The following is a 27,425-nucleotide window of genomic DNA, read 5'->3' as shown; positions in this document are numbered from 1 at the left end:
CTTCATTATAATCTCAGTGGGTGATCATTATATAGAGAGAAGTCACATAGTAAATAAGTCCTATATGGAACATGACTATACTAGCCATGTGTTGCTTTGTGAAATTTTGTTTAATATGCATGGATGTTTTGCCTGAACATACATATGTGCACCACATGCAAACCTGGTGTCAGCAGAGGCCAGAAGATGTCATCAGACCCCCTGGGGTTATGCATAATTAAGACACTTTGCGTGGGTGCTGGGAATTAAACTCGGGTCCTTGCAAGAGCAAACAGTGCTCTAAACTGTTGAGCCATTGATTTCTTCAGCCATTTGCCAAAGATGCTTACCAATGATAAGAATGCACTCAAGTGTCATCAACAAGCCACAAAGCTTGACATTTGATAAAAAGACTCATCTTTCAGATGTCTTGATGTAACTCACTAGAAACTGATAAATGCTATTTCCTTAGAACATGAGACCCTGAAGATGCACATTCAAAGACTGGCCTTGAGCTATGATTAATATGAAACTACAGAAATCACAGGCATGTTTTGTTTCTACTAACAGTTTATTACGTCAAATGTAAGGACTTAGGACTAGAATACTCTACTCCAGTAGTTCTCAACCTTCCTAATGTTGAGACCCTTTAATACAATTCATACAATTCCTCATGTTGTGGTGACTCACAACTATAAAATTATTTTCATTGCTACTTCATAACTGTAATTTTGTTCCTAGTATGAATTGTAATGTAAATATCTGATATGTAGGTGGTCTTAGGCAACCCCGATTAAAGGGTCATTTAGCTCCAATGGTATCACAACCCACATGTTGAGAACTACTGGTCAAATCCAACACAGTAATTAATAGGCTGCCTAAAAGTTCATAGGCAACATGTTTACCTCAAGAAGCAAGTTATCTTAAGATGTATGTAGCAATGATGTTAACACTACGATTCAACAAAAGAACCTGACACTCCTTAATACAGAGCAAAGGGTTTTTTTTTAACATGTTGATAATAAGGTTTATGACTCAGTTTCCCCAATCATAGTAATACACAGGAAGGCGTGCGCCGCCGCCACCACCACTGCCCGGCTACAGGAAGTTCTTATTAAGTAAAATTAATTTATTTTTAATTTTCACAGTTTGTGTGTGTATGTGGGTGGGCTTGTTTGTGTGCCATGAGGCTATTTATAGGAAAACTTGCTATATTATAATGAGAAAAAAAAAAAAAAACTAAGTTTGAAGCCGTTTATTTTACATGAAAATAAAAAACCTTATCCAGAGTATAGATGATGACTGTAAGAGATAAAATCTGCTCCCATACATCAGCACCACATAGATACTTATTAACCACACTTCATAAATTACCAAATACAAGACATTTTTCATACTCATCTGTTATAATACAAGATACTTTCTGACACTGTTCACTAGAAAATGGGAAATTTAAAACACTTGATCTATAACGGCTTAGACCTTCCTTTTTATACTGTAAAAGTGAATTACTTTGATACAGTTTACACACTGACCCTCAGAGAAAATACGAAAAATACTCAGGATAGATTTTTTTTTTTTCTTACCTGAAATGCCTAGGATGTCTTAAGACTGAATACTCACCTTCAGGTTTCCCCAGCTTTAGAGACTATTACATGGGTTTGGAAAGGTATTCTTAGTTGTTCTAATTTATACTTGAACTTTAGAACCTTAAAGTATCAAAAATCACATTTAACAAAGTAGTTCTATACAAGGAATTCACAGACTGGAGATACAGTTCACTGTACAGATGTGTACACAAACATACACAAAACAAGGATTATTAAAAAAAAAAAATCAATGTGTTTACAAAGGAAAAGTTTAAAGAGGAAGAGAGGGGAAAACAGTTTCCAAAGTCTGAAATGGCAAACAGTTAACAAAGGATGCCCGAGGAAATACACAAGAAGGTACACTAAGATTTACTTTTAAAGCTAATACCATTCAGTTACGTAAGCCTTTCAGCATGCTTGTCCCAGTTCTCTTCATAGAACTTAAACCAGCCAACTTTACACAGCGGTCAGAGACACTCGAAGGAATGATATAAACAACAAAGAAAACTACCTACAGTGTAGTAAGCCTTAATAGAAGTACTTTTCTGCTGAGCTAGGAATATACCTCAGATGGTAGAGTTGCTTGGATAATATGCGCAAAGCTCTGAGTTCAATCCCCAGCATCAAATAAAATGGACAATAGGGTACACATCTATAATCCAAGCACTTAGGATGCAGAGGCAGAAGGACTGTCACAAATTTGTGGTTTTTGAAACAGGATCTCTCTACATAGCCCTGGTTGTTCTAGCACTTACTATGTAGATCAGGCTGACCTTGAACTCACAGAGATCACTTTGCCTCTGCCTTTCCAGTGCTGAGATTAAAGGCAAGAAAGACCTGATCACCACAATTTTGAGGCCAATTTGTACTACCTATGAAGTTCCAGGCAAGCTAGTACTACACAGTGACACCTTAAAAACTGAGGGGAGGAGACTCCCCACCCACACTAGCTGCTCTTCTACAGGACATGAATTCAATTGCCAATACCCATGTCTGGTGGCTCACAGCTTCCTATAACTGCAGCTACATTATATTACCAATATAATAATGCTTTTAAAATCACTATCAGGGACCGACAGACAGCTGAGTGGGGTAAAGGTGTTTGCTACCAAGTCTGACAACCTAAATTTGATCTCCAGGAACCCACAGAGCAGAAAGAAGTGTGACAGCTATCTTCTGACTTCCATACATGTACACACCCATTTACACACAGAAACAATATATTCTATTTTTTAAAAAATTTAAAGACAATAAAGCAGTTTAGAAGTTGCTTATAAGAAGGCAGGAGATGGCTCAAAAGTTAAAAGTACAAAATTCTCTTTCAAGGGATCAGAGTTCAGTTTCCAGCATCAACATCAAGTGGCTCACAACCATCTGCAATTCCAGCTCCAGGAGGATCCTAGGCTCTCAGCCTCCACAACCACCTGCATATATTCACACATGCACATACATACTAAAGAAAATAATTGCTTTTGCATGAGGTGGTTGGATGGGTTTCTAACTGCATGCCCATGTTGATTTTGATGTCATTTTGTCCTTCTTGCTCTGGTCCTTCACTTTCCCTGAGTAAATAATCCTCCAGCTAATTAGGAATACATACTAGCCCAAAATTCCCAAATAGCAAATTTAGGCTTAAGTGTTTTATTAATTTTCACTAAGTTCTGTAAGTTCCAAGAAATTAAGTTCTATAAGTTCCAGGAAATTATCAAACCTGAGTTGGTTCTGGAAAGCCCTCTAACAAAAATAGGTATCAAAAGTAAATATGATCTTGTGACGATACCCTTCAAAGACTACATAGGGCCAAAACTCATTCCAATGCTATCCTGAATTTCTGAGCTATATATTTTCTTGTTTAATTTTTAAAAATCTTGTGCAGTAGCTACTATAATAAACAAAATGAGCCATATAGAGAATAAATAATGTATCTTAGCCCAGAAACTCATAGTAAATAATAGTCAAGATTTGAAATCTAATGTAAAAGCTTGGTTCTTAGTATACTCCATTGTATATTAGATGACTAATATTCTCTTTTCAACTAAAATATTCCCAGAATGAGAAGCTAGATGATCACTAGCGTCACATCAGTAACGAAAATCTAAAAACTAACAAGAAATTCAAACATGTTAGAACTGCTAAATTGTTTGTTGTTGTTGATCCATGTCATTAAACCTGATATGTGACCCATTTAACTCTGTTTGTGAAATTTAGTTTATTTGGTCAGGGTCTCAATACATAGCCCTGGCTGGCCAGAAATTCACTATGTAGACCAGGCTTTCATGGAACTCTCTGAGCTTCACCTGCTAGAATCAAAGGTGTACGAATTTACACAACCTGGGCTTAATATATTTTTTTATACTGGAATATATTCATTCAATGAATTAGTTTAAGCCTGTGGATGAATGATTATCTTTGTTTCTTGGAAGTTTATATCTAAAACTATAGTTTATGGAAATCATTTTTCAAATTTTAATTTCTTTTAAAATGCTATTGGTTCAATTTACTTCATTCACTCTTTTTCTCTTATATTATTTATTTATTCTATTTATGTTTAATTCAGGAACATGTGGATGTTACACAAGTATTCAAGTAGTAAACTGAGTTACATGCCTAGTCTCTATTTTTTTAAATCATACATGTCTTCAAACTGTTCCAAAAGAGTGTCAAATAGGTGAAGTACATTTCTATTTGACATTTAGAAAGGTACTGACGAGTTAACTAGCTGAATGTTTTAAAAATTATGTAAGTAAATTACACTTTTAAAAACTTCGAAGGCTAGAGACAGGCAGAGGAGTTGCCTAGTGTGCATGAGGCCCCAAGTTCAGTAATTATTATTAGGGTTTGGGGGTTCAAAGTACCTAACCTGACTTATTCATCAGTTATTACCAGACATCTGAAATACTGGTGCATTTTTTTAAGATTTGCTTTATTTTTATTTATGTGTATTTATGTTCATCTCTAATTGTATATGTCATGTGTGTGCAAGTGTCCACAGAGGTGATATCTTTGGATCCTGGAGCTGGTGTTACAGGCAGTTGAAAGCCACCCAAAATAGGTGTTGAGAACCAAACTCAGGTCCTCTAGAAGAGCACAGGTTTTTATCTCCTAAGCCATCTGCCCAACCCTGTTTAATGGTTTTTAAAGGATTTCCACCAGGCTAATTTGAGATTAGTTTAGTTTAAAGGAACCACTGTCTGCTCATGACTTGCTATGCATTTTGCCAGTAAACAGTAACAACTGTTAAATGTGGTTATTTTCCTAATAAAATTTTCTTGTGTTCTTAGAGTAAGGATGTCAAGGCTAGCCTAGAACTCACTATGTAGATGATGCTGATCTTAAACTCCTGATCCAATCCTCCTGTTTTACCTCCTAAATTTCTGGTATTAAATGAACATACAACCATGCCTGGCTTGCCTACCAGAATTTAGTAATCTTGTTTAGTTCATGTTTGTGGATTGAATAGATATGGCCCCCACAGACTTGTGTGTTTTAATGGTTGGTCTATAGAGTGGCAATATTTAGGAGGCATGGCCTGGTTGGAGTAGGAGTGGCCTTGTTGGAAGAAGTATGCCACTATGGGGGTAGACTTTGAGGTCTCTTGTGCTCAAGCTATGCCTAGTGTGGGACAGTTGCTTCTGCTGCCTAGGGATCCAGATGTAGAACTCTCTGCTCCTTCTCCAGCACCATGCTGCCATACTTCCCGCCATGATAATAATGGACTAAACCCCTGAAACTGTAAGTGAGCCATCACTATTAAATGTTTTCCTTCATACGAGTTGCCATGGTCCTGGTGTCTCTTTACAACAATAGAAAACCCTAACTAAGACATTTTTATTAAAGTATTTTCTTAGACCATTTCCTGATATAAATTAATCTGACCCACCACATAACTATGTATCACTGTCCACAACACTCATGTGATTCTGATGCTTCGTAAATTCGAATGCCTCCCTTTCACTTTAAAGCTTCTTTCAACAAAGCTGTTCTACACCAGATGGAAAACATTTGGACAACTATTTTTCAAGCAGTCTATAACCAAATTCAAGTTTTTACTAACTGGATAGAGCAAACAATTAATTAACTAAATATGCTGAAAATGTTAACCAAACTGACATAGAAAACAGGTAATTACAATAGTGCTTTAAAACTTCTGCTAGATCACACTTTTCACCAATATTAAAACTATAATTGGCAAGACAGATATCAACTTACATTCAATGCTTACTCGTCTTAAAAAAAAAACAAAACTGAAAACACTTAATAAAACATGAACAGATCTTACCAGTGCAGGCCATTGAATTTGTCTGCTCTTTGATCCCTGAGTCTGGCTAGGGTCGTTCCTTTTGGCCCAGATTAAGTGGTATTCCACCAAGAAAGTTGAAAAATCTTCATAAACTTTAACCCACTCCCGTTTATCCCATTCAAGGTCATCAAATTCCACGTACACCTATGAAAAAAAAAAGAAAACCCACAATTTTATGAGCAATATACAGCAATGATATTAACCCATGAAATGGAATTAGAAAAGACATTATTAACATTACATTACAGGTTTGGGGCATGAGGTCTTAGTATCATATATAGCACAGAGTAGTCTCAAACTTGTGATCCTCCTGTTTTGCCTCCCAACTGCTGGAGCTTTGTAGTGTTCTCTTAGAACAAGTGCCCTTCTTATTTCTATGACAAGGAAATAAATCATAAAAGGACTACATGGTAAGGAAAGTAATTAAAAAAACAGCTGATCAGCACATATTAGTCAGCATATCTGAAACACACACTAAAAACCTATGTGTAACTGATCACTGTAATGTTGGGAAGTATCTTCCAAAGTAAACAGGCAGCTAGAGGTGCAGTTCAGTACTATGGAGTATTATATGATTAAATACAAAAGGCCTGAAACCTCATCATTAAAAAGAAAAAAAGAAAAGGTAAACAGAAAATATACTAGGCTTTACAAATCATAAGGTCTTTGTCATAACTCCTCCTATCTCTGAGGTAATCCAACCACAAACAACATATAAACTGAATTTGGCATAAAGCATTATTCACAAAAGTTAGTAGAAAATGGCTAATAATGCAAGTCAATCAACATAATAAACCACATTAGTAGAGGAAGGATAACATTTTCAATGGTACAGAAAACACATCTGGAAAAATCTAATACTCTTTCATGAGAAAGCAACAACAACCAAGTCTCAGCAGATCGTTGGGGCACATACAATGATCTCTACATTCCATATTCTGAAACGGGGCAGCTGCAAGTTGGAGAGCTATTAGGTCATTGCATTTGCTTGGTGGATTTTTATTTTTATTTTTTGTTTGTTTACTTATTTTGCTTCTCACTGTTATTGCTGTTTTTGTCTCCCTAACCTATACTACAAAACCCTTTGGAGCAAAAAATTGTATTTTCTTTTTGGTTTCTTTGTTTTAATTTTCAATGCCTAGATCATTCACCTGCAAACTAAAGCAGCCACTAAACTTTCTGTGTAAAATATCACAACATAAATGACTAAATTAGAAGGAAAAGGTAGGTGTATGCTTAAATATTGCTGCTCTTTTTGCTGATTAATCATTGTGCTTATGATTAAGAAAGGAAAAAGACGATTCCATTCTTTATCAACATTTTGCAACTGAATGAAAACTAGTCACCATAATACTAGGAATTCAGAAAAACTTGGTTTGGGGGAGGTGCTTGAACAACCATGACTATTAATGTGATTATAAGATTAAAGATAAAATAATCTGAAATTATTTCATAATAAACATTATAAATACATCCTGAGATATTAGAACAATAAATTTTAAGAATCGGTCCCTTGGTAATTGAGATGACTACATTCTACTTTAATACTCTTTTTGGTATTTTGGGAGACAAGGTCTCATAATTTAACCCTCACTGGCCTTGAAACTCACAGTAATCCCCTTCCTCAGCTCCCAGATTCTGGAATTACAAGCATGAGCAACCCACCCTGATAAATTTAGTGATTGCTAACTTAGTGTAAATAACTGCAAGCTGGTTATACCTACTTGGTATAATAGAGACCTATTGTTTAAATTTACACTGAATGAAAAAGAACTGCATAACTTTGAGAAATCTGTCTTGTGGCTTATTCAAAACCAAACAGCAACCGCATCCTAATGCTGCTTAACCACAAATACTACTTCATACTAAAAATAAAAGTGCCTAATACCATGGAACATGCCTTAAGCCTAGTACTGGGAGGCAGAGGCAAGCAGATTTTCGTGAGTTAGGGCCAACATGGTCTACATAGAGTTCCAAGTCAGTCAGAAATATATAATGAGACTTTTATCTCGATAAATAAATAGACAGCAGTGATACATGAACATGCTAGATTACATCAACTAGCATTCCTCAATATACATATGTATGCTTGTAATCATCATATTCATGTTCTTATTTATAAAATAGGCACCAGAGGAAGCCAAGTCAGTCATGAAATGTTAAGTAACAAACATCTAACTATATCTACTCTCTTCACTAGTAGTTTCATTGTACTATATCAGCACCACCACCAGTGCGTTTATCCATAAAGCTTTCTCTGATTTGCTACTGGAATACCAGGAAAAAATATTCTATAAAGAAATAATATAGAAAACAATGTTTTGCTACAAGATTCATCTATGTATTGGTGTGCATAAATAGTTTTGTAACAAGAAATTAAAAGTGTCTGCTATGAATGGATCCTCAAAATTCAAATCAAGCTAGGGAGGTAACTTAGTCATGAACATTTGTTTAGCATGGACAAGAACCTGATCTCTAGCACTGCAAAAGGAAAAGACAGAGGACATATGCATGCATAACAGGATAATTGGCATCTCAACATTTGAACTTTGTTTTTTTTTTTTTTTTACACAAGCAAAACATCAAAAGAACTGAAGCTCAAATGAGTCCAAATGATATCTGTAACCTCCAAGTGTTGTGGAATATTATTTTAAGGTACACCACTTTTGTTTATGTTGCATTTGTTTAACTCTGTGAAGCTGTGATATTACTCTGCCTGTCTAAACCATCTGATTGGTCTAATAAAAAGCTGAACAGCCAATAGCAAGGTAGGAGAAAGGATAAGCGGGGCTGGCAGGCAGAGAATATACAGAAGGAGAAATCTGGGATGAGAGAAGGACTAGGACACCAGGGACCAGCCACCCAGCCAGCCATGAAGTAAGAGTGACAGTAAGGTTACAGAAGTAAGAAAAGGAAAAGCCCAGAGGCCAAAGGTAGACGGGACAATTTAAGTTAAGAAAAGCTGGCAAGAAATAAATCAAAGGCGAGGCATTCGTAAGTAAGAATAAGACTCTGTGTGTGACTTATTTGGGAGCTGGGTAGCAGGCCCCCAAAAGAACAAAGAGCAAAAACAACCCAACAAAACATCCAAGCCATAATTCTCATAGAACACATTTATTTATTATGTATACAGTGTTCTGCCTGCATGTATGCCTGCAGGCCAGAAGAGGGCATCAGATCTCATTACAGATGGTTGTGAGCCACCATGCATTGGCTGAGAATTGAACCTGGGTCCTCTGGAAGAGCTGCAAGTGCTCATAACCTCTGAGCCATCTCTCCAGCCCCTTAGAATCACCTTTATTACCTTGAGTGAAACATAGGAGAAGAATGACAAATAACATGGCAACTTCACAATAAGTTAAAAAACAAAAACAAAAGATAAGGGCTACTGTGTTAAGACACCGCTGCCACACAGACGGGCTATTCTCCTGGGTGTTGTTGGGGTTAAAGGAATGCACCATCATGTCTGGCGCAACACATTTTTTTTTTAAGTTAACATACTTTTAACAAGGATAGGAAGTTCCAACTTTCTTTTTTTTTGGAGGGGGGGGGTAGCTGAGGATCGAACCCAGGGGCTTGCTCTACTACTGAGCTAAATCCCAAACCCAAAAAGTTCCAACTTTTAATAAGTAAGATTTTTGGAATTTCAGGGTTTTTTTTTTTTTTTTCTGAAAATACTTTTTTAAAAATCCACTTCAGAATCAGTACTCAATTTAGTACAAATTTCTTATTTGGGGAAGGGGAGGATGAGACAGACAGGGTTTCTCCGTGTAGCTTTGGAGCCTGTTCTGAAACTCAACTCTGTATCCCAAGCTTGCCTCAACCTCAGAGATCTGCCTGCCTCTGCCTCCTGAGTACTAGGATTAAAGGCTTGTGCCACCACTGCCTGGCTATGAATTTACTTTTTTGAGATAGTATGCATGCTAGTACCATAACCCAAAACTTCAGATGATGTAGTACTCCAAAAGACAAGATGACTGAACTTCGTTCACTCTCAGTTAAAATGCATTTCTCTTAGGTGAGTAGAGAAAAGCCTTACATAAAATTCACAAGTAATAGAATACACTTGCTAGCTTGGAAGATGATGATAGTAAATTGAAACAACAACAACAACAACAACAACAACAAAAAGGTTGTTCCATTCTGGTAGTCCGTTTTGAACTGACCATGTGGGCTGGAGATGGCTCAGCAGTCAAAAAGCACTTGCTGCTCTTACAGAGGACCCAGTTTTGATTCCCAATATCCACATGGTAGCACACAACTGTCTGCAACTCTAGTTCCAGGGATCAGACACCTTCCTCTGTACTCCATGGGGACCAATCACAAGACTCCTGTCCACAAGTGGAGCATAGAAATACAGGCAGGCAAAATACCCGCAGCCATTAAACAATGCAATTAAAAAATATTTTTATGTTGACCAAGAAATCTTTAGGCTAATATCAAGTATAAAAGTATGAACTAATTTAAAGTAGAAGGAAAATACATAAATAGCCTTCATTTAAAACATTAATCAATCTATAACTATTAGTTTGTAAGTACTCTTTAGACATACCTATAAACCCTAACAGAAGTCAATCATTAACATGTAATGAACGTTTTGCAGCTGGGTGAGCCAGTAGGCCAGACTAACAGAGACTGACATTTGAACAAGTGATAATTTGCAGCAGAAGCTAACCCTCTGAGAAAGGTACTGACTTCTGAAGGCTGTGATGGAATAGTATATTTAACTGGGTATACTCCAGGCCCTGTTTCAAACACTAAGCTGTCTTGTGAGACTAATACTGACTGCCAACTTGACAGGCTAGGAGAAAACTCTCGACCTAACTGCTAAGGAGTGTCTGATCGGGATCACTGCAGTGGAAGAAGCCTCACTAAATGTAGACAGCATCATTCCTGTCTCTGCCTCCTGATTGAGGAAACAGTGTGACCTGCCTCCTCACTCTGCTGCTGCTCTGCCTTCTCTCTCCAGTGTACTGGACTGGGAGGCCCAACACACCCGTCCTTCCGTTATGGCTGCTTTTGTCAAGCATGTGACTGCAGCAATGAGAAAAGGCCGACAAGCACATGAAAGGAAGTAGAAAACAAGGAGTCACCTAACAAAGGAGTCAGCCAGCAAAACTGTTTACACCGTGTATGATGAAGACTACAAAATGATCATGGAAAAACCCTCAAGGCTCAGCTGAATAAATGAAACTACTACATTCATGATTTCAAAGTTTCAGTTTTGTTACCAAAATCAATTCTCCCCAAACTCATTCATAGATTCAGTATAATTCCAATAACAATCCCAACAGTATTTTCTTTATGTAGATTCTAAAATATACACAGGACAGTGAAAAGAAAGAGAAGAGCCAAAACTATTTCAAAAAAGAAACTGGATTTCTAAAACTACCTGACTTAAAGCTGAGTACTGGATTGCAAGATGGCCACTGGATAAAGGTGCTTCCCAGGCAAGCCTGGCAACCTCAGTTCAATACCTGGAACCCATATAAACGTGGAAGGAAGGAATGAACTGCAGAAATTGCCCTCTGACATCTGATTACATGCTGCCCAATGCATACACATGTACACACACACACAGGTACACACACACACACACTCACAAAAAATGAGACTGCAAACAAAGCTGTTGTATCCAAGAGTATTGCCAAAAAGATAGAAGACAAAACCAATAAAAGAATGCCACAAAATAATCTATAAGAAATAAGAATTGGTCTTTGATAAAAGTGTCCTGTCATCTCAAAGGAGAATGGATAGTGCAGAGATAATTGGACACCCATATCCGCCCCAAAAAAATATTTAATTTCAATCCATACTTCACATCCTATCGACTCAAATTGTGAGACTTAAGGATATAAAATTTAAAAAGCCACAAGCTTGAAAAAAAATTAATTTATTTGACAAAATATTTTTATCTTGAAACAAAAACTTTCAAATCTCTCAAAGGGAAGGCACAAAAACACAGGTAAAGATGTGAACAGGTGTTTTTGTGAAGAAGAGCCAGGGACCTCAGGCCTGTAGGAGCTCAAACAGTGACAACCTACACAAGAATGAAGGAACATATGCCGGTGCTCAAAGATGAACTGTAATACTGAGAGTTAAGGAGAAAGACAAGCAACAGAAGCCAGTGATCCTAAGTTAAATGACAATAAATCTAGTGTTCCAGGAATTTCAGATATAAATCTATTTTTTTCAAGTTCAAAGGTTTTTTGTTTACAATGAAATCTTAGAAAACAGCCCAACTCCTCAGAGAAACTAATGACACTTCCCCCACCACACCCCCAACTCCACCCTGGAGACAAAATCTTGCTACTTCACCTTGGCATGCTCATACTTAACAAGGTAGCTCAGTCTGGACTTGAATTTCCCAGAATCTCCTGACTCAGGTTCCTGAGTGCTGGACTTACCTACATGAGGTGCCATGCTCAGTTACAATGGCACTTTTCCACAAAACACACAGTGGCCCTGGCACACAGTCTTATCTGTCTTGCACTATACTTAAGGTGAGGGTGGGGAGAGACAGTAACAACTGGTGTACACACTACTGTTAACTTTCATACAAATGTATCATTTTCAGGTTATGAAGAATTTTACAGAAAAACAGAATTCAGGAACTAAATTTTTCATCCTATTAAAAATAAGCCCTGTGAACAGGAATTTTGAACTTTCTTTCAGGGCAAATTACAATGCTTCAATTTAAAAAATAAACATTAAATCTGTAAATAAGAATCATGACCAATTAATTTCCTAAAATCTACTAACAATAAGTCAGCATTTACTTTTCCCAGGATGTTTTGTGTACATTCTTTTCATTTGTTCAAAAGTCCACAAATTCCAACTAGTTGACATGCCTCTCAAATTAGCCTTGTTTAGAGGTTTCCACCTAATGTTTTCCTGCTGTGATTGTATTATTAAAGAAATCAAGTCATGAGTTCCATACAGTCTTCATTGATCTGCATTCTGCTGACTATTCAATTTGCTTTGTTTGTGTGTCTCTGTCCTTGTAATTCCTGGAATTGTTCAATGTAGTCTTACTCAAACTCAGGATTAATAGAGGAAAACAACCAAATAAAAAGCACTGTATATTAATACACATGAGTTTGTCACAGTGGCACACATGTGTAAGTTCCTAAAGTCTTAGCAAGCTATACAGCATGATCTTTATCAACATACCTCTTTAAAAAAGACATGTATTATCTGAATATATATGGTGTATTTGTGCCAATGATAATTACTATCTCAAAATAATACTTCCCTCAAATCTACAAAATGGCAATATTCTAACTGTATCATTCCTTTATCATCTACTATATTAACTATGTCTAAGTGAAAATTCCCCTTTTCAAATGCTTCGCTTCCATAAAGCTGTATAAGAAAGATGAATCCTTAATTTTTTTTTCTGAGTTTCTGAAATAGACTTGATATCCCAACTTCTTAGAATACAGAATAACAAGTGAGTTCTCGTTTGCTGAGACAGTGTCTCAGTATATATCCCCTGGCTGACCTAAAATTTTTACGCAGACCACTATGTCTCCCTGGAACTCACAGAGCTTTGCCTCCCTCTTACCTAAGTGCTGAGATTAAAAGGCATGCCTTAGCATGCTTCCACGCCATCTTTTGTTTGTAGGGGAAGGATAACTATGAGCTTTGGATATGTTATTAAATGACAAATCTCTTTTAAAAAAGAAGTTTATAGCACAAGCACACACTGATCTATCTAGACAGATTGTTCCTTACCTACTTGCTGTACCATATTTTAACTTAACAATGTATTAACCATCATAACATAATATTCTTTATTTACAATTATACCTTTATAGTATACCATTTGGCACATGAGCCACATTTTAAAAAAAAAAATTGGGAGAGGTAAAACAAGGTGTCACTATGTGGTCCTGGCTGCCTGTAGACCAGATGCGCCTCAAACTAACTGGGACCTAACTCCTCTGCCTCAGAACTGTAGGCTAAGAACCAGAAGGGTTATGCAATTTGTCTAATGGTATTACGTAATTAATATATGGCAGAGCCAAAACTCAAGCTGAAATCAACTTTTATAATACCACAGATTAAGTTCAAAAGGAAACAGTAGACATTAATGTTTAAGAAACCAAACTGTAAAAATGATGCTTCAATTACACAGACGTAAACAATTCTAATAACAAGGGGATAATTCCCTATGAAAGCATGAAGTCTAAGTTTGTGTCACCACTTGACTTTCCAGGGCCTCATCTGTGTAAGTAGTTTTTAGAACAGCCAGTGAACTGAAGAAATGAAGGGATGAGTGGGTGAATAAAAACATGTTGGCACATGGGTAGGAATATGGCACACTGGTAGAACATCTGCCTGGCATGCTCAAGTCCCTGGGTTCAATCCCTAAGACTTTACAATAAATGGAGATACAGTTTTCTGGTATCAGATTTTTTTTTTAAGCTATTCTTTTTATTTAATTTTTTAAATTTTATTTACATTAGTGTTTTGCCATGGGTGTCAGGTCCTCTGGAATTGGAGTTACAGACAATTGTGAACTGCCATGTGGGTGCTGGGAATTGAACCCAGGTCCTCTGGAAGAGCAATCAGTGCTCTTAATTGCTGAGCCATCTCTCCAGCCCCATCTGGTATCAGATTTTAAAATTACATATATTTTAAAAAATGGAAGGAGAAAAACATAAATAACCGTGCTGACAAGTTAACATAAATATTCTAGTTTATTTGAATCAATTCAATTTTGTCAAAGAAAGGAAACCAAATATACCAGTTCACTGAATAAATCAAAGAGGATGAATTAAAGAGAAACAAGACTATCACCATGAAGGAAGATGATGTAGTATTAACAGATGCAGAGAGAATAAATAACTACTCACACCGCCTGCTTTGCATCCATCTTCTCCACCAAGGAGAATTGAGTAGAAAACTGGAAAAGGTAGAAGAAACATAGTTAAAAAGTAAATGAATTCAAAACGAGAAAAGAAGACAGCAAGAGAATACCTAGCCACCTTTTCAATTAGAGTTTGTCTACAGAGGCAAAATAATCTCAAGCCTGAATTAGGTACTCCTAATGTTTCAATTGATACAGTAATTAAACAATTCTAATATGACCTGGTTTTTAGAAACAAAGACAAAATGGGTTTTAGAAAGTGTGTGTGTGTGTGTGTGTGTGTGTGTGTGTGTGTGTGTGTGTGTGAGTGAGAGAGAGAGAGAGAGAGAGAGAGAGAGAGAGAACAAACTATTAAGTCTGAAGGGCTTATAACAACCTATGACCATCAAACCACATCAGACATCCAAAAACTCAGGCCTGGAAGACTCAGCAGTTAAGAGCATTTATTGCTCTCACAGAGAACCCAGGTTTGGTTCTCAGCACCCATACGGTAGCTTGCAACTGCCTGGAACTCTAATTCCAGGGGATTTGATGCCCTTTTCTGGCACTGAATGCACATGGTGAACAAACACAGATGCAGAAAAAAACATTCATACACATAAAAATTAAAGTAAATCTTTTCTTTTTAATTATTTCCAAGGCAGCTTGAAATTGTTTTTTAAGGCATTGAATTAGTGCTTAGAAGATTGCTCAAGGGTTAGTGTCTAGTGGCTCTTGCAGAGGTTCCTAGCTCAGTTCAAAGTACCCACATCAGGCAGGTCACAGCTCCAGGGAATCCAATGCCATATTCTAGAGTCCATTTTCAACCTGTGAATCATGGCCCACTTAGGGATTGTGTGTCAGATACTTACATTACAAATCCTAACAGTAGCAAAATTACAGTTAGTAATGAAATAATTTTATGGTTTGGGTCACCACAACATGAGGAACTTTATTGAAAGGCCACAGCGTTAGGAAGGTTGAGGACCACTGAATCTAGAATCTAGACAGACACAGAGAAACACAGGTGCACACACACAAAAATAAATCTTTTTGAAAAGGTTTATATTGAGCTAATTTTCTTACTAGGATCAATGTTATAGTCTCATTATCAATGTCTAGGTGTAAGCACATTAGTAATACAGCACACAGCTGGATAAACCTCGGTAACTGTCTTAACCAAAACTAATGCAAAGCACAATGTCTTCCAATGTATCCCACAGAGTCCTATTCTTATTCTTAGCTACATAATCAACTCTGAAGCAAAGATTCCATGAAAAAATTAGACTGGATAAAAGAACAGAATGGAGTGATATTAGAGCCATATATATTGGAATTATATATGATATATACTAATAGTCGTTAATAATAAATATGTAATATAATGTATGAATATATATATATATATATATATATATATTTTTTTTTTTTTTTTTTAAAACTAGATAGTAGAATCATAGCAATGGCAGTGGTAGTTTAGTGAAATAAAGAAAGTTAAGGCTAAGCCCAGAACTGGGGAATTCCAATAAACAATCTACCACAGAGATGCCCCCCCAAAGGTATAAAACTCTCTGCAGTAAAGTATAGCTAATATAAAAGCTGACTACAGTTTATGTAAGCAACAGTGTTTAAGCAGTGTCTTTCACACCCTAGACTAATACTCTTATCCTGCGATCAGAGATTTATTCCCTGGAGAAGCTTATCAGTAGGTGTCTAGAATAGGGGTAATATTAAAGAAGTTAGACAAGTTTCAAAAATGAAATCTATCCAGGATTAGCATCTGTTCCCATGTCCAGTCTTTTATAAATGGCTACAACTTTCAAAATGGGGGGTGGGATAGACCAGCACTGCAGGCACTCCATTCATATGTTATGCAAACACTCATACGCATAAAATTAAAATAACTTTATGTGCCAGGATTAAAGATGTGTGCCACCATTGCCTAGCTTATTTCCAAGTCTTTTGTCAAGACAAAAGTAGATTTCTCTAAGAAATCTGAAGTATTTTAAAGATTTAAAAAAAAAAAAAAAAACCCACTACAGATATCAGCTATAACTCCCAAGAAAATGGTCTTATAAATATATGAGGACTTTAATCTAATCATTCTCAACATTCTCATGGCTCATGATATGTTTTTTGCTACTAACTGTAAGTAGTCAAATCTACCAGGTATTTCATGGAAGAAAGCATAGAGAAAAGTGACTGGATCAAAAAGATTTTAAAAGAAATAAACACTCAATACTGTCAGTAAGATCAAAGAAATATATAACAATAGAAAAGAGTCACTATCAAAAATGAACTAAAATAGATTGTAAATTAAACTATGATAGAAATAATAGAAGAACAGCTTTAGAAAAGGAAACTGAAAATTGTGTAACTAAAACAAACATCAACAAAAACCTAGGAGAAAAAAAAAACAATTTGGTTAAAATGGTTCAGTATGGTTCACTAACCAAGACAAGTTTCAAAAAAGGGCATGTGGGGGAGGGGGTGTCATAGAACAAATTCAATAAACACCTTCCATAACTAAAAGTCAGAAATGTGCACACTGAAAAGTAACTCGAGAGTTAAGTACAATATATTAAAAAAAAAAAAAAATCAATATCGGTCTAGAAACTAATTGTGGACAGAAGAAAAGACCACAAAGGTGTTTGCCTCAAGATTGACCCCAGAGCCTTGAATTTTAAGCCAAGTGTTCTGACACTGAGCTATATCTTAGAGAAGGAAGAAAGTAGGGAGGGAGGAGGAGGAAAAGAAAGGAAGAGAGGAGTTAGGGAGGCACAGGAAGGCATGTAGGTATTTTTGCCATCTAACATTTCAAAAGCAGCGTCAATAATAGTAATAGTTTTGGAAATTTCATTTTTAATCCCCAATCTAGAATTTCATATCCCATAAAACCTAAGTCAAATTCTAGGCCATAAACGTTCAGAAAAGCAATCATAAAGATCAAGCTGACTGCCAGTTATGGTGATACACATCTGTGATTCTCTACCTTAAGACTGGAGCAGGAAGCTCAAGGCCACCTTTAGCAACACAGTAAACCAACTCAAAAAAAGGGAAAGAAAGAAGGAAAGCAAACAATAAAGTCAATTACACCGTAAACTCAATTTGTTGACATCCTACTGTATTAACAAGGTAAGGGGTTGGGGATTTAGCTCAGTGGTAGAGCGCTTGCCTAGCAAGAGCAAGGCCCTGGGTTCGGTCCTCAGCTAGGAAGTGGGGGTGGGGGGTGGGGGTGACAAGGAAAGACAAATTACCTCTTTAAATACTGCCTGTTCATAATAATGCTGTTTGTGTTGTTTGTCTTCCACCTAACTGTTAGGGCTTGGGAAATTTCTAATAGCTCTATTTCTTCTCATAGGGTATCTATTAGATGCTACAAACTTTACAACCACTGTATCAGCTAACCATTTTATTTTATATTTAAAAAGATTCTTTTCATTTTATTTCCATGGTGTTATACCTGCATGTATGTATTGCATCACATGTGTGCCTGGTACCCAAAAAGGCCAGAAGAGGGCAGCAGATCTCCTGTGAGCTACCATGTAGGTGCTGGGAACCAAATCTGAGTCCTCTCCAGGAACAGCCAGTGCTCTTAACAAACCATTGAGTAATCTCCAGCCCTACAATTAACCATTTTAATAGCATAGTAGTGATCCATTGCAAGGATACATGAAAATGTTTGTAATTCCATATTTTTATCTTTAAATTCTTTAATGAATACTTACATTTTCTACTTTTTACTTTCAAAATCTATTGAGGCTAGGAGACGGTGGCGCACACCTTTAATCCCAGCACTCAGGAGGCAGAGGCAAGAGGATCTCTGCAAGTTCAAGGCCAGCCTGGTCTACAGAGTGAGATCCAGGACAGGAACCAAAACTATACAGAGAAACCCTGTCTCAAGGGGGAAAAAAAATCTGTTGACTCTGGTGGTACATGCTTTTAATTCTAAAACGTGGGAGACAAACGTAGGTGGCTCTCCTGGTCTACAGAGAGTTTTCCAGGTTCCAGGACAGCCATGCCTACAAGGAGAAACCCCGACTTAAAAGGAAGGGGAGAAATGAATCTATAAATTGTCCTATAAACATTATCTTGCTATCATGGCTGTTTCAAATTACAATGACAAAACAGTAAAGACATCCAGCAACAAGTTAAACAAGAGTAACTGCAACATCACAAATACTTGTAATCAAAGGTAAAACTACTTAGTACTCAATTCAAAAACCACCTACTTCAGAATGAATGTTTGTCAGAGAATAACTTAATATCAACAAAAATGCAAAACCACAATAGCCTCTGGGAGATAATAAAAAACCTTGAGAAAAAAAACTAATCTCCCTATTAAACATATTCTACTTAAAAACAACAATTTTACATAAATTCTGGTATCATTATCTACTTTTTGTTTGTACTGTTGTATTGGGAATTAAACCTATTCATGTTTCTAAATAAGTTTCCTAAATCACATGGCCTTCCTCATAAATGTTACATGAAACTTTCATAAACACTAATATAAAAGATTAATAATTAGATAATTACTAGCACAGTAATTATGTTTAATTTATGTAAGAACATATAATACTCATTTTCACTTGTAAGCAACTTGTTATCAGCTTTTTTGGGTTGATGCCTATTTAGCAAAATATTATAATGTTCAATATTTTCCATTTTAGTTACCATATTCTTATAATTCCTGATATTGAATATGTCTTTAAGTATTTAGTGCTGAAAGGTGATATGCATATGTATACCAACACTGCAAATTGTAATTCTCTGGAAGAATTACTTCAGTATATAAGCCTAAAGACACAAAAATGGCTACAAACCCATACAACACAACATACATGACTATATTCCTCAAATGTTGCTGTATCTAACAATGAAACGCAACTGCAATGCCCTATGGAAAACCAACACCTGCAGGAAAAGATGCAGTTTGGCAAGTGCTAGGCCTGTCCATTCATCACTTAGCTCTCAAACGTTGAAGCACTCCTCCGCTCCCTTCCTGTGCACTCAGTGGATAGAGTAAAAGCACACAGAGCTTACAGTGTTCTTGCTGAGCTCACACAACTACACAGCTGAACCTATTACTTGGCCTAAAAAAAAAACGCTGTCTTTCAGAGAACAAGTTTTAATGAGGATTCAAGTTCTAGGCAGAATATCTGATCTATAGTTTAAAAAAAAAAAAAAAAAATCAAGCCCCATCAAAACATTACTATTTTTAAAAGGCTCAACTAATGAAGGTGCCTAAAACTAACACTAAAATATGAGAAACCTGAAATAATGTCAACACTGTGCAAGGTAAATGCAACATATACATGTAACCCTAACAATTTCACAGTCCACAACGTCTCAAAATATTATTCACTCAATAATATTTTTGTAAAGATTCTGAACAATGGTTTCTTAAGTGAATTTAATCCATTATGTGGGACCATTACATTTTATCTACATCTTACAGCATATTGTTAATATTTTACAAAGCTTTAGATATTATGAAAAAGAGTTGGAACATTTTTTTGGCATGTTACTAAACCATAAAAGGCCTGTCAAAAAACAAGGAGAAACTGTCTAGCTGGTTGATCATGCTGTGCTGGCAATTTCTCAAACATCTGCTAAAGGTCAGATTTCCATTGCATGGAACCAATCAATGGGACTACACAATTCTCCCGGCACTCTAAGAAGCTAAACAAAGACCACTATTTTACATAAGTAACAGAGCACACTTGGCGTTGTAATAAATTACAGCAAAGTCTAATTCTTTCTTATCAGAGAATTCACACATTCAAAGAACATTTCTGAACTTCAATTTATATTTTAACTTAAAATTATGTTTACTGTGTTTACAAAGTATAAATATTATAAAAACTCTACCTTTCCATTTGGTAAAAACTGATTTTTACTTTTATATTACAAAAAGTACAATTTGTCCTAATGAAATTTTAAGACAATTTTAACAATAAATGTAGTTGTTTTTACAATCTGAATATGTGTTAACAGGTTGCTTCCTTCAGTGGAACTCATTCTGCAGCTCATTCACATTTATTGTATTTCTCAAAAGCAGTATTGTTATAGTAACATTAAGATATATTTTTCTGTGATCAAAGAGACTGACATCAGGACTGGTGAGACAGCTCAGTGGTTAAGAGTGCTTACTGCTCTTGCAGGGGACCTGGGCTTGCTTCCTAACATCTATGATCATCAGGTAACTCACACCACCTATATAACTCAGGCTTCAGGGAATCTGACACCCTACTCTGGCCTCCGTGAGCTCCTGCAATCACATGGTACACATAAGCCCACAAACAACATGTATAGTAATTTTTAATGTGACTGTCACCAAATTTTTTAAAAAATTGTTTCTGCTCAAAACATCTAAAAACATTCTATACTCTACAACTCAGGAAATCTGAATAGCTATTAAACAATAATTGAACACAAATTACTAAAGTATAAGGAAGTTATCCTAAGTATGCTCAATCTATGGGAGGTTCAGGGAGTGGATACTTGTATGTTTTGAGACATGGTCTCACTATATATCCCAAAATAGACTAACCTCCCCATCCCCTAAGACAGGGTTTCACTCTGCTGCCTTGGCTGGCCTGAAGTGCACTAGTACTTCAAGCTGGCCTCCGACTCCAAAGAACCACCTTCCTCCTGACTTACTGAGTGCTGAGAATGAAGGCAAGCATCACTACACCTGGCTGTTTTTCTGTTTGTTGTTTGTTTGTGTAGACAAAGTCTTTATTGTGTAGCTCTAACTGTCCTGGAACCCTCTAAGTAGATCATACTGACCTCAAACACAGAGATCCACCTCCCTCTGCATCCTGAATGCTGAGATTAAAGGCAAGCTCTACCATGCCTGGCCTCTGCCCCACCCCCACCCCCACCCCCGTGCCCCCGGATTTTAAAAAATGTTATATTTAAGATAAAATTTAAAGTTCATATACTTTTCAAATTATTCCCTATATATAGCTACATATGCTGCTGTCAAAGTTTCGTAAGTATATTACAAGAATAAATTACAAAGGACCAGAATGGCAAAAATCTTCTAATAGAAGTTCTGAATTATTTAGTCAATATATGAATGGTCTTGAGAATGAGTAAATTTAAATGTCAGTGGCCATTTCCTTGTAGATAAAAGTCTACCAAAATAGTCTTAACGCTTGGGAGGTAGAGGATCTCAGAGTTCCAGTCCAGCCAGAGCTTTGTAGTGAGGTGCACCCAGAAAGGACCCTCTCCAACCTGTTGAGCTGCCTACAGGCTGTGCAGGTTCTCAGCCTTGTGAACTGCCTGCTATACTGGGGTAGGCTTTGGTGGTGCAGCTGTCTTAGAGTCCTTTCTGCTCCTATGGTAACTCCACATCTAGACTACTGTAAGTAACCACAATAAAGACAGACTTAGAACTGTCCGTACTTTGGTCTGTCCTAGGCTCCCGATCTGGGATGAGTAAACATTTGTGTTGCATCTCCCTATGCAAAGTTTTGTCACACAACAATACTGTAGAAAATATTGACAGTTTGGACATACTTTCCCTTGAGCCACTGAGGAAAAATGAGACTCAAGTGAGACTTAATTGTATTTCTTGTAATGTCTTCAAACTTACACATAGTAAATCTGGATGGGATGGGGGAATGCAGAGCCACTGAATAGCAGCTGCTTCGTGTCTCCTCAGTGTTATTAATTTGAGATTAACTTGGAAACAGTGCAAGATTGATTAGGTATTTGTCAGGAAACATGATACAGAAATACTACACTATAGCATTTTCAAAGTGTGGTTGCCAGCTAGCGTTGTTAGAACTTTCACTTCTCTGTTGTTTAAAAAAGCCTTTAAAGGGATTTTGAAGTATGCTTAAAGTTGTGAGCTACTATGATTGAATTAAAAATAATATAATTTTTGTATAGACCTGTCAAAGATTCAGTATCTTAGTATGGTTATATTTTTGGAAAATAACATAGTCACTGTTTTTATTTAGAATCATTAGCCTTATATAAAATAGATTATTAGCGTGAAAATGTGATTTAAACAGTTTTAAAAATTAAAATTTTCTTATATCAGAAAATAATATGGCTTTCTAGCTTATTCTAGTTTATTATTTTATTACTGGCTTATTCCAGTTGTCTTACAGTAATTCTGAAAAACTGAATAGTTAGGGCCCAACTTATTCTCATACATGAAAGCAAACTATACACAAATTAAAATAAATATTTTTAAAAAGTGGGATGCTTTTAGCATATGGATATGCTAGATTATCAGTCTATTAAATGTTATAAACACAATAAAAACTTACTTTCCAACCTATACAGGTCTCAATGAAAGGATTTCTCTTTTTCAAGTATACAGAGTATGAAAAACAGTGGTGATGGTCTAACTGAAACACAAGACATAATTAAACTATACCACTTATAATGCACAATGGTAATTTTCCCATTTTCATATTCTCTCAAACTCTCTTGTGACAAGATATAGAACACAAACAGAAATCTGCCTGTATAGTACTTCCTAACACACTTGTTTATATTCTTTCTCTCAAAAACCTTTATTAAAGAATATTATCAGCTAATCATCACCAAGTAACAGTCCCTAAAGTCATCTCTATCTAGAATCCTAGGAGCCAGCTGAAGCTAAGATGTAACAACCACCAGATTCTTGTGAACTCTTGTAATTGCATACACTTTCTTTGAAGACTGGGCCACTAAGTTATTGATCATTACTTCTGAACCATCTACTAAAGTCCCCACTTCCCGCTCACCCATGTATCCACAACCAGATTTAATAAAGAAAATATAAGACACTGTGGTAAATGCTTAACATAATTTCCTTGAATTCTTCTAACAGTCATTTAGGCAAAATATTATCTAGTTGATAAATCAGGAAAAAGTTTCTGGTTAAATATTTTAAAGATACACAGGAAATAGCTATGAGTATCTGTTTCAAGTCACTAATTCAACCAAGTAAGTGGGAAAGTATGTGAGGCTGAGGAAAACTCGGCAGCAATCAACCAAGCAGAGAACAGAAGAAAAGGCAGAGGAGTTTCAGGAAGAGGGGAAACCACAGAAAGCAGTAAAAAGCACTACCACGTCCTGAAGAACCAAAGTTCTCTTAACATCTATAAATTCAAGGGACCTCCATTCCCCTTTGCATATGATTTAGACTGAATTCTGATAGAAACCTTATTCCTCAAGCTCTCAAAGAATTTCTTACATTCTGATATTGGAAGACAGTGTAACAAAAAGGAGAATGGACATAGATGAGAAAGCTCAAAGCCCATGTCTGCTGTCTCAAGCTGTTAATGCTTGGGAAGTTTAAGAGAGGATTGATCCTTCCTACCCAGGAGTAAGGACTAGCCTAGGCAACATACCAAGACACCATCTTTTAGAAACAAAACCAAAAAAATCAGAGTCAAAAAACCAAAACCAAACCAACCAACCAGGGGTTCATCTTTCTGAGTAGGCTGTGGCAATGGGTACAGGGAAGCTCTAAGTTATTCACTCTTGCTCCTGATTCAACTACCACAGTCAAGATGGGGCATGGCAGCCAAAGCTTTTGCGGGTACCTTGGTGGTTGGTGATTTACTGAAGTAGAACTGCCCTTGGAAGCTACAATGTAAAAGTCTCTGGAGGTGTGTGCTGGCTCTAGAAGAGGCACACAGAAAATCTCAAAATGCAATTTTGCATGCCTGTCAGGACTTCCAGAGTCACTACAAGAGAAACTGCTTTTTCTACAACATGACATCATCTTAGATCAAGTCCTTCTGAGAGACAGTTAAACGACAGGAGCTATGGTGGTTTGAATGAGATGTCACCCATACTCTATGCTCTGGAATGTTTGATCCCCATTGTGGTGCTTAGGGGGATGTGGCCTTGTTGGAGGACGTGTGGCACTGGGGGAGAGCTTTCTTCCCTTTTTCTGATTCCTGCCTGTGGTTCAGAACATAAGCTGTTAGCTTTCTAAAAGTTCCAACTGCTATGCCTCTATTCTGCCATTGTAGACTGTTACCCCTCTGGAACTACACACCCAAATAAGTACTTTCTTGTGTAAGGTGCCTCGTTCATGGTGTTTTATCACAACAGAAAAGTACAGGAGCCATCCAAAGTAAGCTAGGACTAGAGGTAGAAATCAACCTTACAGGCGTCTGTCACCTTCTTTCCTCTTCTGGTACTAGTACTGAGGATTCATCCCTAGATGCATGCATTCTACCATGTTTTATATATAATATTCACAGGCCCTCCTCCCCCTTCCTTATCACCTTACATCTTTAAGTAGTCCTCCTAATCATTTCATTTTTGTATTCTCTTTTATCTGTATTCTCTATTTTCACTTAATGCTCCCCCCTTTTTTATCCAATTTTTCTGTTCTAATAATCATCCACAAAAATCACATAGTAGCTAGTTGATAAATTAAAGAGTTAATGTCAACATATCCTGGTAATAAATAAGGCAAATGACTGGCCCCTTTTTATTGCCCCACCCAACTCCTTTGTTTTCATCATCATATTCAATCACTTCAAATTATTCAGTTTTTCCATAGCTACCATCACCTTAATCTTAATATTCTACTCTACTCATTCCTTTTTACATTTTTAGTGCTGATGTTTCTAAATTTTATTAAGTTTTATTATACAACAATTTCGTGTGTGTGTGTGTGTGTGTGTGTGTGTGTGTGTGTGTGTGTGTATAATGTATTTTGATTATACCCATCTCCCATTCCCACCTCCTCATCACTCCCAACACATCCCTTTCCTACCCTCTTGTCCTTTTGGTTTGTTTGTTTTTTCATTGTCTGAGGGGGTGAACTCACTTGCTCCAGTTAGTGCTGCCTGATTGTGAGTGGTACAGGCAACTAACTACCCATAGCACAGTCTAAATTTTAAATATTGAATAGTGTATACAAAGTTTAGATGTTCTGCAATACTTCTGTCTAAAAGCACTTACTATTTATTCAGCAGTGCTCTGAATGCAGCATCTGTATGACAGTAAATGAATGACTGGTCACTGCAGCTGGTGAGATCTTCCACAGGAGGAAATAATTCTAGAGTGCTTAAATGAGAGAGAAACAAGCAAGCAAAACAACTGTCTAATGGCCCAAGGGACTTATCTCATTAAAGGCTGGTTTGCTAGCAAACAAGTAAAAAAGTAAAGTATCCTGAGTCGCCAGAGAGAAATAATCAATTTGAGGGCTTGCTATATCATTTCATCCTAATTTTACCTTCACACTGAGCATAAAACAGTTGTCAGTTCCTCTTAGTAATGCTCTGACACAGGAAACATATAACATGATTTCAACTATATCACATACATAAAATACATAAAGACAGCTTTATGTGTACATGTATTTGTTCTTTTGGGCTCTCAATTCTCTTCATCTCCCCAAGAGTTGATGACAGTCATGTGCTACCACATCATGCTATTCTTTCAGATTTAATGAAAGGAACAATTAAACTTAAGTTTTCTAAAATAAATAAATATATATATACACACATACATACATACATACATATAAACATCCTCTGTAACTTCAAATAATCCAGTAGCATGTTATACATATGGTACAAATCAACAGGTGCCTTTTAATTCCAACTGTAACCCACAGACGACGAAAAAAAGAAAAAGATGGCAAGTCTGGCAAGATGGCTCAAACAGTAAGGCACTTTCTGCCAAGACTGAGCACACATTGTAAAAGACCCAGCTCCACAACAATTAATAAATGGGACCTCTCAAAACTGAGAAGCTTTTGCAGGGCAAAAGATACGGTCAATAAGACAAAAAGACAGCCTAAAGAATGGGAAAAAGATCTTCACCAACCCCACATCTGACAGAGGATTGATCTTCACAGTACATAAAGAACTCAAGAAACTAGACATCAAAATACTGAACAATCCAATTACAAAATGGGCTAAAGAGCTAAACAGAGAATTCACAAAACAAGAAACACAAATGGCTGAAAGACATTTAAAGAAATGCTCAACATCCTTAATCAGAGAAATGCAAATCAAAACAACTCTGAGATACCACTTTACACCTGTCAGAATGGCTATGATCAATAACGACAGTCAATGTTGGAGAGGATGTGGAGCAAAGGGAACACTACTTGGTGGGAATGCAAACTTGTACAACCACTGTGGAAGTCAGTATGGCGGTTTCTCAGAAAATTGGAAATTGAACTACCTCAAGACCCAGCCATACCACTCTTGGGCATATACCCAAGGAATGCTCAATCATATCACAAAGATACATGCTCAACTAGGTTCATAGCAGCACTATTTGTAATAGCCAAAACCTGGAAACAACCTAGATGCCCATCAACTGAAGAATGGATTAAGAAAATGTGGTACATATACACAATGGAATACTACTCAACAGAGAAAAACAATGACAGCATGAAATCTGCAGGCAAATGGATGGATCTAGAAAAAATCATCCTGAGTGAGGTAACCCAGACTCAGAAAGACAAACATGGTATGTACTCTCTCATAAGTAGATTCTAGATAGAAAGCAAAGAACAATCGGACTGCAACCCACAGAACCATAAAGCTATATATATGGCATGGAGGACCCTAGGATGACTGTTGCTTATAAAAAGATTTGGTTTTACTCAATTACTGAGCAACCCTCAATGAAACATTACACTATTAAGGACAAGCTCCACAAGGGGCAAGGACAGGGGGACAGTCTGTCTTCATCACACTCATTTCCTTCTCCC

The 27,425-nt window shown here is 36.7% G+C and overlaps 1 protein-coding gene across 1 annotated transcript in view; it reads right to left on the bottom strand.

The window, feature by feature from the left end:
* Nucleotides 1-27,425, bottom strand: part of Jmjd1c (jumonji domain containing 1C) — a 168,977-nt gene that overhangs the window by 107,130 nt on the left and 34,422 nt on the right. Inside the window, exons 2-3 of the mRNA XM_036167652.1 lie at nt 14,730-14,779; nt 5,848-6,012 (exon numbers count right to left, since the gene is read on the bottom strand). The gene's annotated coding sequence lies outside the window, so the exon portion shown is untranslated. The remainder of the gene's footprint in view (nt 1-5,847; nt 6,013-14,729; nt 14,780-27,425) is intronic.

Source organism: Onychomys torridus, chromosome 18 (assembly GCF_903995425.1).
Source record: "Onychomys torridus chromosome 18, mOncTor1.1, whole genome shotgun sequence".
NCBI classification, from domain to species: domain Eukaryota; kingdom Metazoa; phylum Chordata; class Mammalia; order Rodentia; family Cricetidae; genus Onychomys; species Onychomys torridus.
The sequence above is the reverse complement of the archived record's forward strand: the minus strand, read 5'-3'. Positions and strand labels throughout refer to the sequence as shown.